General features: G+C 47.4%; 1 protein-coding gene across 6 annotated transcripts in view; it reads right to left on the reverse strand.

Moving 5' to 3' along the window:
* ANXA2 (annexin A2) overlaps nucleotides 1-10,707 on the reverse strand; it is a 51,162-nt gene extending 40,455 nt beyond the window's left edge. For 2 of the 6 annotated variants that reach the window (XM_025389487.1, XM_025389484.1), the window contains exon 1: nucleotides 10,607-10,707. The gene's annotated coding sequence lies outside the window, so the exon portion shown is untranslated. Of the gene's footprint in view, nucleotides 1-9,928; nucleotides 10,012-10,534 lie in introns of those variants that run through there. The other 4 variants (XM_025389488.1, XM_025389489.1, XM_025389486.1 and 1 more) reach the window with 4 other exon arrangements.
* Between the last annotated feature and the right edge of the window lie 2,761 nt (nucleotides 10,708-13,468).

The following is a 13,468-nucleotide window of genomic DNA, read 5'->3' on the forward strand; positions in this document are numbered from 1 at the left end:
GTGCAGTGGCCGGATCTCAGCTCACTGCAAGCTCCGCCTCCCAGGTTTACGCCATTCTCCTGCCTCAGCCTCCCGAGTAGCTGGGACTACAGGCGCCCGCCACCTTGCCCGGCTAGTTTTTTGTATTTTTTAGTAGAGACGGGGGTTTCACCGTGTTAGCCAGGATGGTCTCGATCTTCTGACCTCGTGATCCGCCCGTCTCGGCCTCCCAAAGTGCTAGGATTACAGGCTTGAGCCACCGCGCCCGGCCTATTTTGCCTTTTTTTAATGTAGGTACTAGAAAATTTTCAATATAGGAAGCTCTCGTTCTATTTCTATTGAGTAGTACTGGTCCAGAGGATCTCAGAGAGCCGTAACCCAATCTTAATCCCAAAACCTTTGTAACAGCCACAAGTTTGAGTCTTCTTGACTTTTTTCTTTTTTTTTCCTTTTTTCTTTTTTTAATGTTTCAGTAGAGACAGGGTCCCACTATGTTGCCCAGGCTGGTCTTGAATTCCTGGGCTCAAGCAATCCCTCCCGCCTTAGCCTGCCAAATCCCTGGGATTACAGGGTGAGCCACCACGCCCAGCCCTTTTTTTTTTTTTTTTGAGACAGGGTTTCTCTCTCTGTCACCCAGGCTGAAGTGCAGTGGTGCAATCATAGTTCACTGCAGCCTTAATCTCCAGGGCTCAAGAGATCTTCCTGCCTCAGCCTCCCAAGTAGCTGGGACTACAGGTGTGTGCCACTACACCTGGCTTTTTTTTTTTTCTTTCTTTTTTTTCAGTAGAGATAATGTCACGTTATGTTGCCCAGGCTGACAGTCTTCTTGACAGAGCAAGAAATCTCCAACTTCAACATGAACCAAGAAACATTCTAGAGGGTCTCATCAGCATCCCTCAGCCCGAGAATTACCAAAGCAGAGTGAAATTCCTATTCCTAGGACTCACATCAAACCACCCAAGCCCTGGCCTTAACTATCACCCCTGGACTCAGTCAGAACTGGACCAGGTCTGCAGCAGGGGAGAAACTGTTGTCATCTGCCGTGCAGAATTCTAGTGTCTACCGTAAACAGGCAAGAAATAAAAAATAAAAAATGTCAAACGTAAAACAAAAGCAAAAACAGAGGACCAGCAAGTCAGAGTTGCAAACAGAGTTGTTTCCACTTAGTATAGATTAAATTCCACTTTTTATGAAATTAGGTACCTCACATCAGTTCTGATGTTTAAAAATCTCAACTAGGCCGGGCGCTGTGGCTCAAGCCTGTAATCCCAGCACTTTGGGAGGCCGAGACGGGCGGATCACGAGGTCAGGAGATCGAGACCATCCTGGCTAACACGGTGAAACCCCGTCTCTATTAAGAAATACAAAAAACTAGCCGGGCGAGGTGGCAGGCGCCTGTAGTCCCAGCTACTCGGGAGGCTGAGGCCGGAGAATGGCGTGAACCCGGGAGGCAGAGCTTGCAGTGAGCTGAGATCCGGCCACTGCACTCCAGCCTGGGTGACAGAGCGAGACTCCGTCTCAAAAAAAAAAGAAAAAAAAAGAAAATCTCAACTAGAGACACCGTAACTTTTCACTGTGTTTTTCTTTCAAGCTGTCTTTCAAGCTCTGAGCTTTGTAGACTGCTGCCTACCCGGCTCCCACATGGGACTCCCCAGTACTGTGCAGATCAAACACAATCTGATAGGCTTCTTTACACCCTCCATTCATGTTAATTCTTCTCCCACAGCCACAACACCTTGAGACTGTTAAAAGCCCCACAAATCTTCCTTTCGGTTTCACCTTCACAACTGTGCTGCTCTTCCATCAAATTAGTCCTGCATGCCACCATCAACTAACTCTATTTAATCTTGTCAAAATCGTTCAACATCATTCGAAATCAGTCCTCCAGCAGAGCCCAGCCTTCAAAGATGAGCATCAGAATCCAGCCTCAGTTCCCTCTGTTCACTCCCCAGCTAAAGTAGACTAGGGCCAAAGTGGGACTTGCCTGTCCACAGTCACCACCACTTCAGTATCTGCTCCAACAGGGTCACCATGACCCCTACTCCACAGAACTCTATCTTGCCTTTCAGGGCCAGGGCACTTTTTGATACCACTTATTTCATCCATTCGGCAGAAATGTTTTAAGTGCCCTACACGTGCCAAGTATTCAAATGGCAAATGTATAGGTACAATTCAAAGCAGTAGAGAGTATATGGTTGACCTCATCTTCCCTGAGTAGTCCCAGTCCCCCTACAGATTTAAGAGTATCTTTACATAATGTAGGTGCTAAATCAACTTGAAAACAATGAGTTGCTATTTTGCATAACATTTATATTATTTATAACCATTCTGCAGAAAAAAGACACACAAACATCACAATAACCACAAAGTCACACTTAGCACAAAGCAGTATCTATGAAACGTGACATTATCCCACGCAGGTGCCTTTTGTATCCATATAAATATTTCCTACTTCATGCGAGTTTAATGGCAAACATTTTTACCCTAGAAATAAAAGATGGCCTCTTTCCTCCCATGCCGATAGCCTTCCAGAAAACACGGTGAACATTCCTAAAACCTACTGCACTTTCTATAAGAAGTGTGGCAAGCACCAACCCCACCAAATGGCCCAGTACCAGGACTCCCTGTATGCCCAAGGGAAAGCGGCATTATGACAAGAAGCAGAGTGACTATGGTGGGCAGACTAAGCCAATTTTCTGGAAAATGGCTAAAACTACAAAGGAGGTTGTGCTGAGGCTTGAGTGTGCTGAGCCCATCTGCAGATCTAAGAAAATGCTGGCTGTGAAGACATGCGAACATTTTCAACTGGGAGGACATCACAAAAGAAAGGGCCAAGTGATCCAGTTCTAAGCGTCATCTTTTGTTTTATTATGAGGACAATAAAATCTTGAGGTCCAAAAAACAAAATAAAAAGAAATAAAATACAGTGCTTGCTTCACCACTCCATCAAATCCCCTAGCAATGCAAAGTCATTTTGCATATGATCAAATATTGCGAAGTTGGCTTTGCGATGTGCGATTCACTGTTTGTTAAAATATTAGTCTAATATAGTATATTTGACTAATGAGAATGTGTCAGTGTGCTGCTATCCTTGAAAGCAGGAAAAGGAAGTCTTGGCAGTGCTACTGTAGGTTACAAACACTGGTAATACTGAAGGAATTAATCAACGAACCCATACCAAGCACATGCTGAGCCTGCAAAATATGAAAGGATACAAAAGACACTTATAAAACTGTGAAATGCAGACTGCCTCCCTGCAGGACCTTTGAGGTCTCTTCCCTTCGTGCCTCTGTGACACACTGAAAGTCTAGCGCAGGGTCACCCAGTGAATAAGCAGCTGAGGCAGGGCCAAAACCCAGATCCCCAGACTCCTGAGCCAATGCCCTTTCAACCTCACCACAACGGTTCTTCATTCCAAGTGATTAAGACACAGAGAGAAAGATCATAGTCATCAGAGAGGGATTAGTTAAGGGCTTAACAGGGAGGCGCTGACTGCCTAGGCTGAGAATGGTGAATCACAGCTGAGAAGGGTGACTCACAGCCTTAAAGCAAGGGGGAAGGCCTGGGGAGAAGGGAAGAGGAAGAATGCCCCAGGGTGGCAGGAGAACAAGAGAACACGCTGGAAAATGAGCCATGTCCAGTGGGGTGCCCTGTGGGGAACCTAAAATATAAGTCTCTGAATGGTGCAAAGTTAAGCTTGCCTATGGAAATACTGATGAGCCAAAGTGATTGGGACTCAGTACTCATATTTACCTATTCACCAAAACATTTGCTCTGGAGGCAGAATTTTCTTACTGAAAACAACTACTCTGACTTTAATGTACCTATTGTTACGAATGAAAATTAAAAATGAAGTCTACATGCTGTATGAGACAATTCCACCTCTACTCACTCCTCATCACCGTGTAAAATTCATAAATCCATTAAAAGCAGAACCACTACTCCTTTTCTGGCAGACTTCTCTAAAGAACATGAAAATGGCAGTTTGCACCATTCTTTCCAACACTTCAACCTCACCCAGCTGGCCGACCGGTTTCAACTCGCAAACAAGAAATAAAAAAAAAATCAGCAAATTCAATCTGTTGATGAGTACATCTACACATCAGGGCCTTCCATTCCCAGGGAGGGCTGGGTCACTAGACAACATCATTACAATGGCCCTTTATCAGAGAAAGTTTTTCTGTTTAAGGAAACAAACTAGAGGTACAGGGAGACTTACTGATAAGAGCCATACCCACCTCAAACTGGTTTAAAATCATTCACTACTTGGTTAGGAAAACAGGTCACTTGTCCCCACCCTAACGAAAACAACAGTTTCTTCTGCCTTGAAAAGGTTGATAAATGAGACTGTGAATGCCCGGCTAGAAAAGCCCCCAGTGCAAGGCTGATCATTAATGAAATCCGTGCAGTTATTGAGAAACAAGTCATTTACACTCAACATAAGAACTATATTATTCAGGTTGGTGCAAAAGTAACTGCCATTATTTTTAATAGCAAAAACCACAATTGCTTTTGTACCAACCTAATAATTAAAGGGTTTGTTCTTTAAAAAAAAAAAAAAAACTCTATAGATTTCATTGTATTTTATTGCTTCACTACAAAAGTGCGGTTACAAAAAAAAAAAAAGGACAAGTGAAGCAGTTTTCACTCCCAAAAAGAAGGGTAAAAGTTTACAAAAAAGTTAAACAAAAGAAAACTTAAAAGTCAACACTTCAGGCCGGGCGCGGTGGCTCAAGCCTGTAATCCCAGCACTTTGGGAGGCCGAGACGGGCGGATCACGAGGTCAGGAGATCGAGACCATCCTGGCTAACACAGTGAAACCCCGTCTCTACTAAAAATACAAAAACTTAGCCGGGCGAGGTGGCGGGCGCCTGTAGTCCCAGCTAGTCGGGAGGCTGAGGCAGGAGAATGGCGTAAACCCGGGAGGCGGAGCTTGCAGTGAGCTGAGATCTGGCCACTGCACTCCAGCCTGGGTGACAGAGCGAGACTCCGTCTCAAAAAAAAAAAAAAAAAAAAAAAGTCAACACTTTAAATAGTAAAAACACATTCTACTGAATTGAAATCAGAACCAGCTCCAGAAAGCCCAAATGTTAATCTGAACAAAAAAAACCATACTGCAACAGGGCTGGTCTGCACAGGCAAACCTGAGTCTAATCCAGAAGTTTCATGGACACGCCCACTTCGCAGTTTAAATGTGGAGTGTTGATGCGTTACCACAAAACAGATGGCTAGCAACCATGATGAATCAATCAGGGACTGGATGATTCAAATGAAGATTTTAAAGCAAAAATGAGTAGGGATGGGAGTATGGAGAGTTGATTTTCTCCATCAAAGCTCTTACTGTACACAGTCCTGGACTCACAGTCTACAGGCCACACTGGAATTTAAAACAGAAAAAGAAAGCATGTACTGGGTGGGGAGAGGGGTTCCCACTGTACTCCATCCTCCACCCACCTATTGCATCTCTATTTAACAGAACCTTTTTGAAAGCAGATACTCTTCCCCTTGGTTTTCTGGTCTTGATTAATGACTGAGTCACAGGGCCAACTCATTCCCCAGAATTCCTGGAATTCGGCCCAGTGGCCTTGATCAAACCGAGCAGGAGGGACACACAGCACTTGCTCTAGCTTGTCTCTTCTGTGGCCTGATCTGAATCAATATTTGTTTGCTCCCTACTGACTTGTTGCAGCCTCATGCTCTCACAGCCTTTCTCTGCTGGTCTCCTGATCTGGGGTTGGAGTGGGTGGAAAGAGACTGGCAGGAAGAATGATGTCACTTGGCATGAAGCACTTTCAGGGTTGGGAAATCCGGGCCTTTGAGTCTACAACTCAATTTCAGTGTTTTATGGCCCACGTATTGTATTTTCAGCAGGGCCTGGCCACCTACAGAAAAAAAGTCCAATGTCAGCATTCAAGATCTTCCACACTGTGGACTTACCTACCTTTCCTTAAATACCTTCTGCGCACACACACACACACACACACACACACACGCACGCATACACGCACCCTGCACAGAAGAGTTAACTGGACTGTTAACTCTTCCCTAAACACGCCAGCACTTTCTAAGTTCCCTCCACCAGGAACCTCAATCTTAATTAGCTGACACACGAATGAGTCTTTAGGATACAGAAAATCATAAATGCCACCTTTCTCACACACCCCTCCTTGCCCCGTGCTTCTGCAGCTTTTTGTGTGTCTGTGCAACATTACAGTTGCGTGTGTAAAGTCTGTGTTCCATATTATCTGCTCACAGCATTTCCAACCTACTCCTTCCTGTTTTCTCATAGATCTGAGCATAGTGCCTGGCACACGACAGGCATTCAATTTCATCTTGAGATGGTTTACACATACTGGATCTTTTTATATTAGAAAGTCTTTTTTTCTTCTTTTCCAACACACTCTCCTTCCTCAGTTTTCTCTCTCCCTCAGGCTGGACATTTCAAATGCAGTTCCAGTTCCACGCATTCAGAGCTGGAGGCTTAAATCATCAACATCTGCAAATCTTAGCAAAGCCTTCGGGGCAGCCTCTTATCACTATATAGCCATGGCCCCCACCTCTGTGCAGTCAGGGCTACTTGGGTCCTAGCTCTGTCCGTAGGACAACATGGGAATGTAACCTACAACTCCTGGCAAGAAGGGATCAAAGTGGCAGGATGTATGAGCGGCTTTAGGACTCTGATTTCCTCTGAGCTGTTAGTGTGTAGCCTGGGTGTGGCAGGGAGACAAAGCGCATGGACAAAGGGCTTTCATATCACAGTCACTCCCTAGCATCAGAAATTTCTACACCACACCTGGGGTAAAACTCAGGCCACCTGGGTGCTACCGACTTGTGCTCTAACAAGGTTAAGCTCAGCTGGATTAAAAGCTTCAGGGTGTGCCGGGCACAGTGGCTCATGCCTGTAATCCCAGCAGTTTGGGAAGCCAAGGCGGGCAGATCACTTGAGCTCAACAGTTCCAGACCAGCCTGGCCAACATGATGAAACCCTGTTTCTACTAAAAATACAAAAATTAGCTCGGCATGGTGGTAGGTGCCTTTAATCCCAGGTACTCGGGAGGGTGAGGCTGGAGAATCACTTGATCCTGGGAGGCGGAGGCTACAGTGAGGAGAGATCGTGCCACTGCACTCCGGGCTGCATGACACAGCAAGGCTACATCTCAAAAAAAAAAAAAAAAAAAAAAAAAGGCTTCAGGGTGTATCCTAGAAGGGAGATTTGGAAGTAATCTGATGGAACCACCCAGAAGGACAAATATGGACATCTCCTGACCCCTACTGCTGACCTGTCCCTCTAGAAAGTAGATGAGGACTGCCTCTGGCAACAGCAGAAGAAAAAACATACCAGGCAGTGAATGGGTGGAAAGAATTTTTTTAAGGGACTGGAATTTCCTTTGGTGTGGCCTACAACTAGAATAGGGTGTGGCACCAGGGAAAGTGAAGAGGATTCTCATGTGAGAAAAAGAGGAACATTCCATTTCTATTTAATTCTCACAACTGAATCTGGAAGGCAGCTTAAGACACCATAACTTTAAGCAAAACTTCCCCGAGGTAGGCAAAAGATGAAGTTTAGGTCTGTGGAACAGCTGGATTAAAAGGGAAATGAATCCCTGCCAAGTTCAGAAACTGGTATTAATTTGGGAAAATATAACGTTTAAAATCCAAAAATTCACTTTTTGGAATTGTTGTCTCTTTTCTTTCTCCACCAGATTTAAGGTCTAAAGAGCAGGGATTTTGGGGGCTGTCAGAGGGGAGTCTGTTTTGTTCACTGCTGTATCCCCGGTGCCCATAACTATGAGTGGAACACAGGAAGTGATTAACATTTTGTGGAATAAATGGTTGTTTAAAGCAGCCCACTAGGGCCTGAGACTCCTTTTGTGACAATCCCACTCTCCCTTAATGAAAAATGTCTCCGCAGGCTCCAGGCTCTGCACAAGCACAGAGAGAACAAAGGCTCCAGACAATGCATTAGTGACAGATTCTAGGCCCAATGGTGAGAGCCTACAGCCCTCAAAATCAATAGCAATTATAGAAGCATATCTACTCTGCCAGGAAAACGGCTTAAATCAGAAATTAGCCAGGAAACTAACGGCCATGACTGCAAGCCTAATGTCAATCGATACCACAGTTTAATAGCTCAAAGACACAAGATGTTAAATATTGAGACTCCAGTCCAAGACTGAGCTCCTAATCAAAGTCAGTGAGTCAGCAATATTTCCTGGGCATTTACCACAGGATTGTAAAAATGCACATAGATGGTCACACCCTTCCACTGCAGATGCAATGGACACTTGGAGAAACCCTTGACCTTTAGATAATCAACTGACTTGGAAGAAGGGAAGAAATTATTAAGCAGGACTGTGTTAACACTCTTGGCCCTTGCCCATCAAGGGCACCTCTGCTGCCCCAGTCTTACCAAAAATCTTCCTTCATACTGCCGGAATATTACCACTTTGAGTTCTATAAATTATAGATCTGTTTAGGTGAACAAGGTTTTTTAAATTATTTTATGTATTTATTTTTTGAGACTGGGTCTTGCTATGTTGTTCACATTGGCCTTGGACTCAAGAGATCCTCTAGCTTGAGCAGCTGGGACTACAGGCCCACGACCACGCCCAGCATCGCTGGTTTTTTTTTTTTTTTTTTTTTTGAGACGGAATCTGGCTGTCATCCAGACTGGAGTGCAGTGGCACGATCTCGGCTCACTGCAAGCTCCGCCTCCCAGGTTCACGCCATTCTCCTGCCTCAGCCTCCCCAACAGCTGGGTCTAGAGGCGCACGCCGCCACGCCCAGCTAATTTTTTGTGTTTTTAATAGAGACGGGGTTTCACCGTGTTAGCCAGGATGGTCTCGATCTTCTGACCTTGTAATCCGCCTGCCTCGGTCTCCCAAAGTGCTGGAATTAAGGAGTGAGCCACTGCGCCCCGGCCTGTTGTTTTTTAAATAACAGGACTCCTCTGGGTTGCTGAGGTTCTTAGGACCACCAACCATTTCTAACTTAATGAATATTGATTCAATCTGCTAGCCTCTAGCTGGATGCAGGTCTGCTGAAATGGGAAGGAGGAAGGAATGCAGCGTAACTGGACCGGCCTGGATGGCTGTTGTAATACGTCACAGAAGAGCGTCTCTAAGGAGGTGGAAGGTGGAAAAAAGAAAGTGGAACAGGGGCAAAGACATAATTTTCCAATTAAAATAATTTACTCAGTGTCAATCTTAAAGCTACAAAAAGTTTCAGAAAAATATTTCAGTCATTTAGTCTTCCTACACACATATTGCCCCTCACTACCCTCCACCTCCCCACCACCAACCCCATAATTAGGCAGTGCATGTTAAATAGGTTTTTCAGGGCTAGCCTGAGAATGTCAGCACCTTCTGCAACACTGGTTCAGTGGGAAAGTGCATTCTGCATTCCAAGTCACCAAGTTCCAGACGGGGACAGTAGCACACGCATGTGAACAGAATCCATCAGTACAGTCTGGGGCCCAGGCCCTTGCACAGCAACAGCTTAAGGCTTTTGGTAATGGCCCAGGGTGCACCCATGAGGCCACTCCTCTTTTACACACACAGACACCCACAGCTTTAAAATGGCAATCTGACTACAAAAATGACACTTTGCATTTGCACAGCACTTTGTGTTTTCTGTGTACTTTACACATTTATTATCGAATGACGGTGTTTTTTGGAATCTCCAATAACCCTGTTTGGGTGGTGGTAAGAACAGGTATCCTTAAGCCACCTTCCCAGATAAGGAAACTGGTGTTCCCCTCCTTCGTCTCAACAGGCAGCTGATGGAACCCAAGCCCTCCACACCAGCCCTGGGGCCAGCTGCACTGAGAGGCCAGGAGGGAGCGGCCCCGGGGCGCCACGCCCTTCTCTGTACCCTCAGTTCCTGACTCACTGTCACATCATGGCGAGTAACAGGACAACCCTCCCCACAGAATCATGGGGGACACTACCTTCCTGATGCCAATGTGTTCAAACAAGCGGGCAACTCTCCAGGTAGAGTGAAATCCGAAGTTGCTATGCTACAAGATAACCCAGACCAAGGGGAATAACTGACGTTTTTATGTTTTCTTTTATGGGGGGGGAGGCTGGGGGGTGCCTACTCACATTCTCCCCTCTCATTTTCCCCCGCTACTTCCCTCCTGCTGGTCGGTTCAACTCCACAAGCGCGCGTTTGTTCTGAGTACAGTAACTTAGAGCAGATGGGGGCACTTCCTAGGGGGCGGTGGAAAGCCCACTGCTACTGCTGCGCCGGGGACCCACAGCTTCCTGGGCGGCCACGCCCTGCCTCGGCGGCGCCTGGAGCGTCTGGAATGCGGGGCCTCCCTCCGCCCCCCTCCCCGCGCCGCCTCGCCCCGCTCCCGCAAGGACTTCTTGGGGAAGCCCGACCCCCCACCCTACCCTGGACCCTCCCGGCCCGAGCCCCGGCGGCCCCTCACGCCTGCCCCAAACACCTTAGCCCCCTCCCCAAAAGACTCTCCAGTGTGAGCCGTCCCTTCAGTCCCCTGCCCCCGACGGCCTCCGGGGCCAGTCGCCGGAGCCTCCCTGCCAGGCGGTACCCTTCTTCCCAGCGTCTCCGCACCCCGCTAGCTGGCGGCCTGTAGCGGGCGGGTAGGGCGCGCCCCGCTTACCTGGGCCGTGCGCCGAGAGCTGAGAGCGTCCCCAGATGCCGAGCAGAGCCGGCTGGCCTGGGTGGGGCTTTTATACTCGCCATATCCTCCCTCAGCGAGGCGAGGCCCGCCCCGCCCCGCCCCGCCTCCCCCTTATACGGCCCGCTCCCACCCGGAGTCAGGGGTGACTCACCCCGGCCCGCCGGCCCGCAGGGACCGCGCCCTGGAACGCTCCCGAGCCGCGCCACGTGGGAGCGGCCCCCGCGCCCCTGGCCCTGCCCTCCCAGAAAGCCCGGCCGAGGCTGCCCCGAGGCCCACAGGGGCCCCGTTTCTTCCTCCTTTCCTCATTTTACTTCTTAAGTGCCACGTCGAGCTCTCAGCCTCGGCTTGGGTTAATAAATTAACAAGACTTCAGTAGTAGACTCTGAACTTGCTTAAGTGGCTTTTTTTTTTCTGGCGTTAATGCAGTGGAGGAAAGAATTGTTCCAAGAAACATAAATCTGGACTCCCCTGAGCTGGGACTGTTGGCATCCAGCGCCCCATTACTGTCTTCAAACATGTCAGCTTAACCTCTGGCCGCCAGTTCCCCGGGGACGCGCGGGGAGGGAGGGAGATTCGCCCTGTGCTGCAAAGCCTGGCCCGCCCCGGCCTCCCAGCGCCGGGAAGCCCCAAGCCCGGGCTGGGAGGCCAAAGCCAGGAACCAGGATCCCACCTCAGTCCCGCCCAGGGAGGCGCCCCTGTCTCTAGCACGGCTGTGCTCTGCTTCTCTCCGCGCCTGGGGCATCTCTGCGCGGCCTCATGGCAGGCGGTCCTGAGCCGGGTGGGGCCCATAGCTTTGAACCCGGAGTTTCAACAAAGAACTTTCCTCTCGTCTTTCTTTCATGACTGCTGGGGTGGGTGTGTGTGGGGGGGGGGGTGTTTCTTGCAGCCATTTAGCCAACTCCCTTGCTCCGTTTTGCTGTTTCTCGCTTTTCTTATGAGACAGAGAGAGAGAGAGAATGTGTGTGTGTGTGTGTGTGTGTGTGTGTGTGTGTGTGTGTGTGTGTGTGTTTCTTGCCGCCGTTTAGCCAACTCCCTTGCTCGGTTTTGCTGTTTCTCGCTTTTCTTCCGTGTGTGTGTGTGTGTGTGTGTGTGTGTGTGTGTGTGTGTGTGTTTCTTACAGCCGTTTAGCCAACTCCGTTGCTTGGTTTTGCTGTTTCTCGTTTTTCTTCCAAGAGTCTGTTTCTCGCTTTTCTTCCAAGTATGTGTGTGTGTGTGTGTGTGTGTGTGTGTGTGTGTGTGTGTGTGTGTGTTTCTTGCAGCCGTTTAGCCAACTCCTTTGCTCGGTTTTGCAGTTTCTCGCTTTTCTTCCAAGAGTCACGTTGGCAACGTGCAGGCAAACACCTATTTGTTGTATGTGAGACGACGCAGATACTGTATTCGAACCTCAAACTAACAGGGAAGCAATGCTGAGAATCCCGAGGACCTCTCGCTGGTCTTTTAAACCCCTCCTTGCACACTCACTTCCTGCAGCTCTTTTTCCTGGTTTTGATGATTCTGTGTTTTAATCTCCCATTTATCTTAACATCCATTTTTACTTTCCAGTTGAGCGTCAATTCACTCCTGGGAATCAGAGAATGATAGCAAGGCCAACAGATATTCAGTGCTCTGCTCACTGTCATAGAGTGAGACAGGCAAAGTCAGCCACAACTGGGGTCTCTTAACCCACCCAGAGCTCTGTGTTACGCAGCGCTTTCACGAGGAATTATACGCGATGCTTTCGCTTTCATGAGGAATTATACACGATGCTTTCACGAGGAATTATACACAATGGGCCCTACCACAGGGCCAAATAGAAAATAAAGCAACACTTTGGGCACAATTGCTTATTTACATTTATAGCTCTTCAGTGTAGCCTGAAAGCTTCAAAGTCAGAAATAGTGTTTGTCTACCTATGTGGTGTGAACATTTTGGAAGATTAGGGCTACACAGGCAGACAGTAATACTGGGCACGATTCAGCCTCCCTTCTGTATATCTCAAGGTAGGTTCCACAGTCTCTTATTCCTAACTGTGCTGTGATAGGCCTTTTACGGAAGATAAAATTTAATTTAAATCATATGGAATATATAAAAGACATCAAATGGCCAAAAGAATTTTGTGCTCATCTTGGGCGTGCAGCAAATCCAAACTTCCATAGATGTGTACAATCACCACGCTTTGCTTCATGCTAAAGAAATGTGCACTGATGTTATCATAAAAATGAAGCTATTAGAAGTCATAGTTTGCTATTTCTGAGGAATGTGAGGCCAGTTCTTCCAGTATAAAAGATCTTTTGAGTATTAGTCAGAAGACTATATTCCCCCCAGTTAAGGAGAATGTTTACATCAGCCCTCAGATTGCCTGCTGTTGTCCATATTGTTCTCTTAAGTGCTTAACTTTGTTTTGTTTCCACTTTATCTGCTGCACTCAACACCTCTTCTAGCGCCTAGCTAGCAATGATAGGCATTCACTAAATGTAATAGAATGATAGAATACAATTATTCACTGAATAATAGAATGTTAAAATAGGGAGGGGCCCTAGAGATTAAATTGCCCTATCCTTGATTTTTACTTTTTTTTTTTTTTTTTTTTTTTTTTTTTTTTGAGACGGAGTCTCGCTCTGTCGCCCAGGCTGGAGTGCAGTGGCCGGATCTCAGCTCACTGCAAGCTCTGCCTCCTGGGTTCACGCCATTCTCCTGCCTCAGCCTCCCGAGTAGCTGGGACTACAGGCACCCGCCACCACGCCCGGCTCATTTTTTGTATTTTTAGTAGAGTCGGGGTTTCACCGTGTTAGCTAGGATGGTCTCGATCTCCTGACCTCGTGATCCGCCCATCTCGGACTCCCAAAGTGCTGGGATTACAGG

This window comes from Theropithecus gelada, chromosome 7a, assembly GCF_003255815.1.
Source record: "Theropithecus gelada isolate Dixy chromosome 7a, Tgel_1.0, whole genome shotgun sequence".
Taxonomy (NCBI): domain Eukaryota; kingdom Metazoa; phylum Chordata; class Mammalia; order Primates; family Cercopithecidae; genus Theropithecus; species Theropithecus gelada.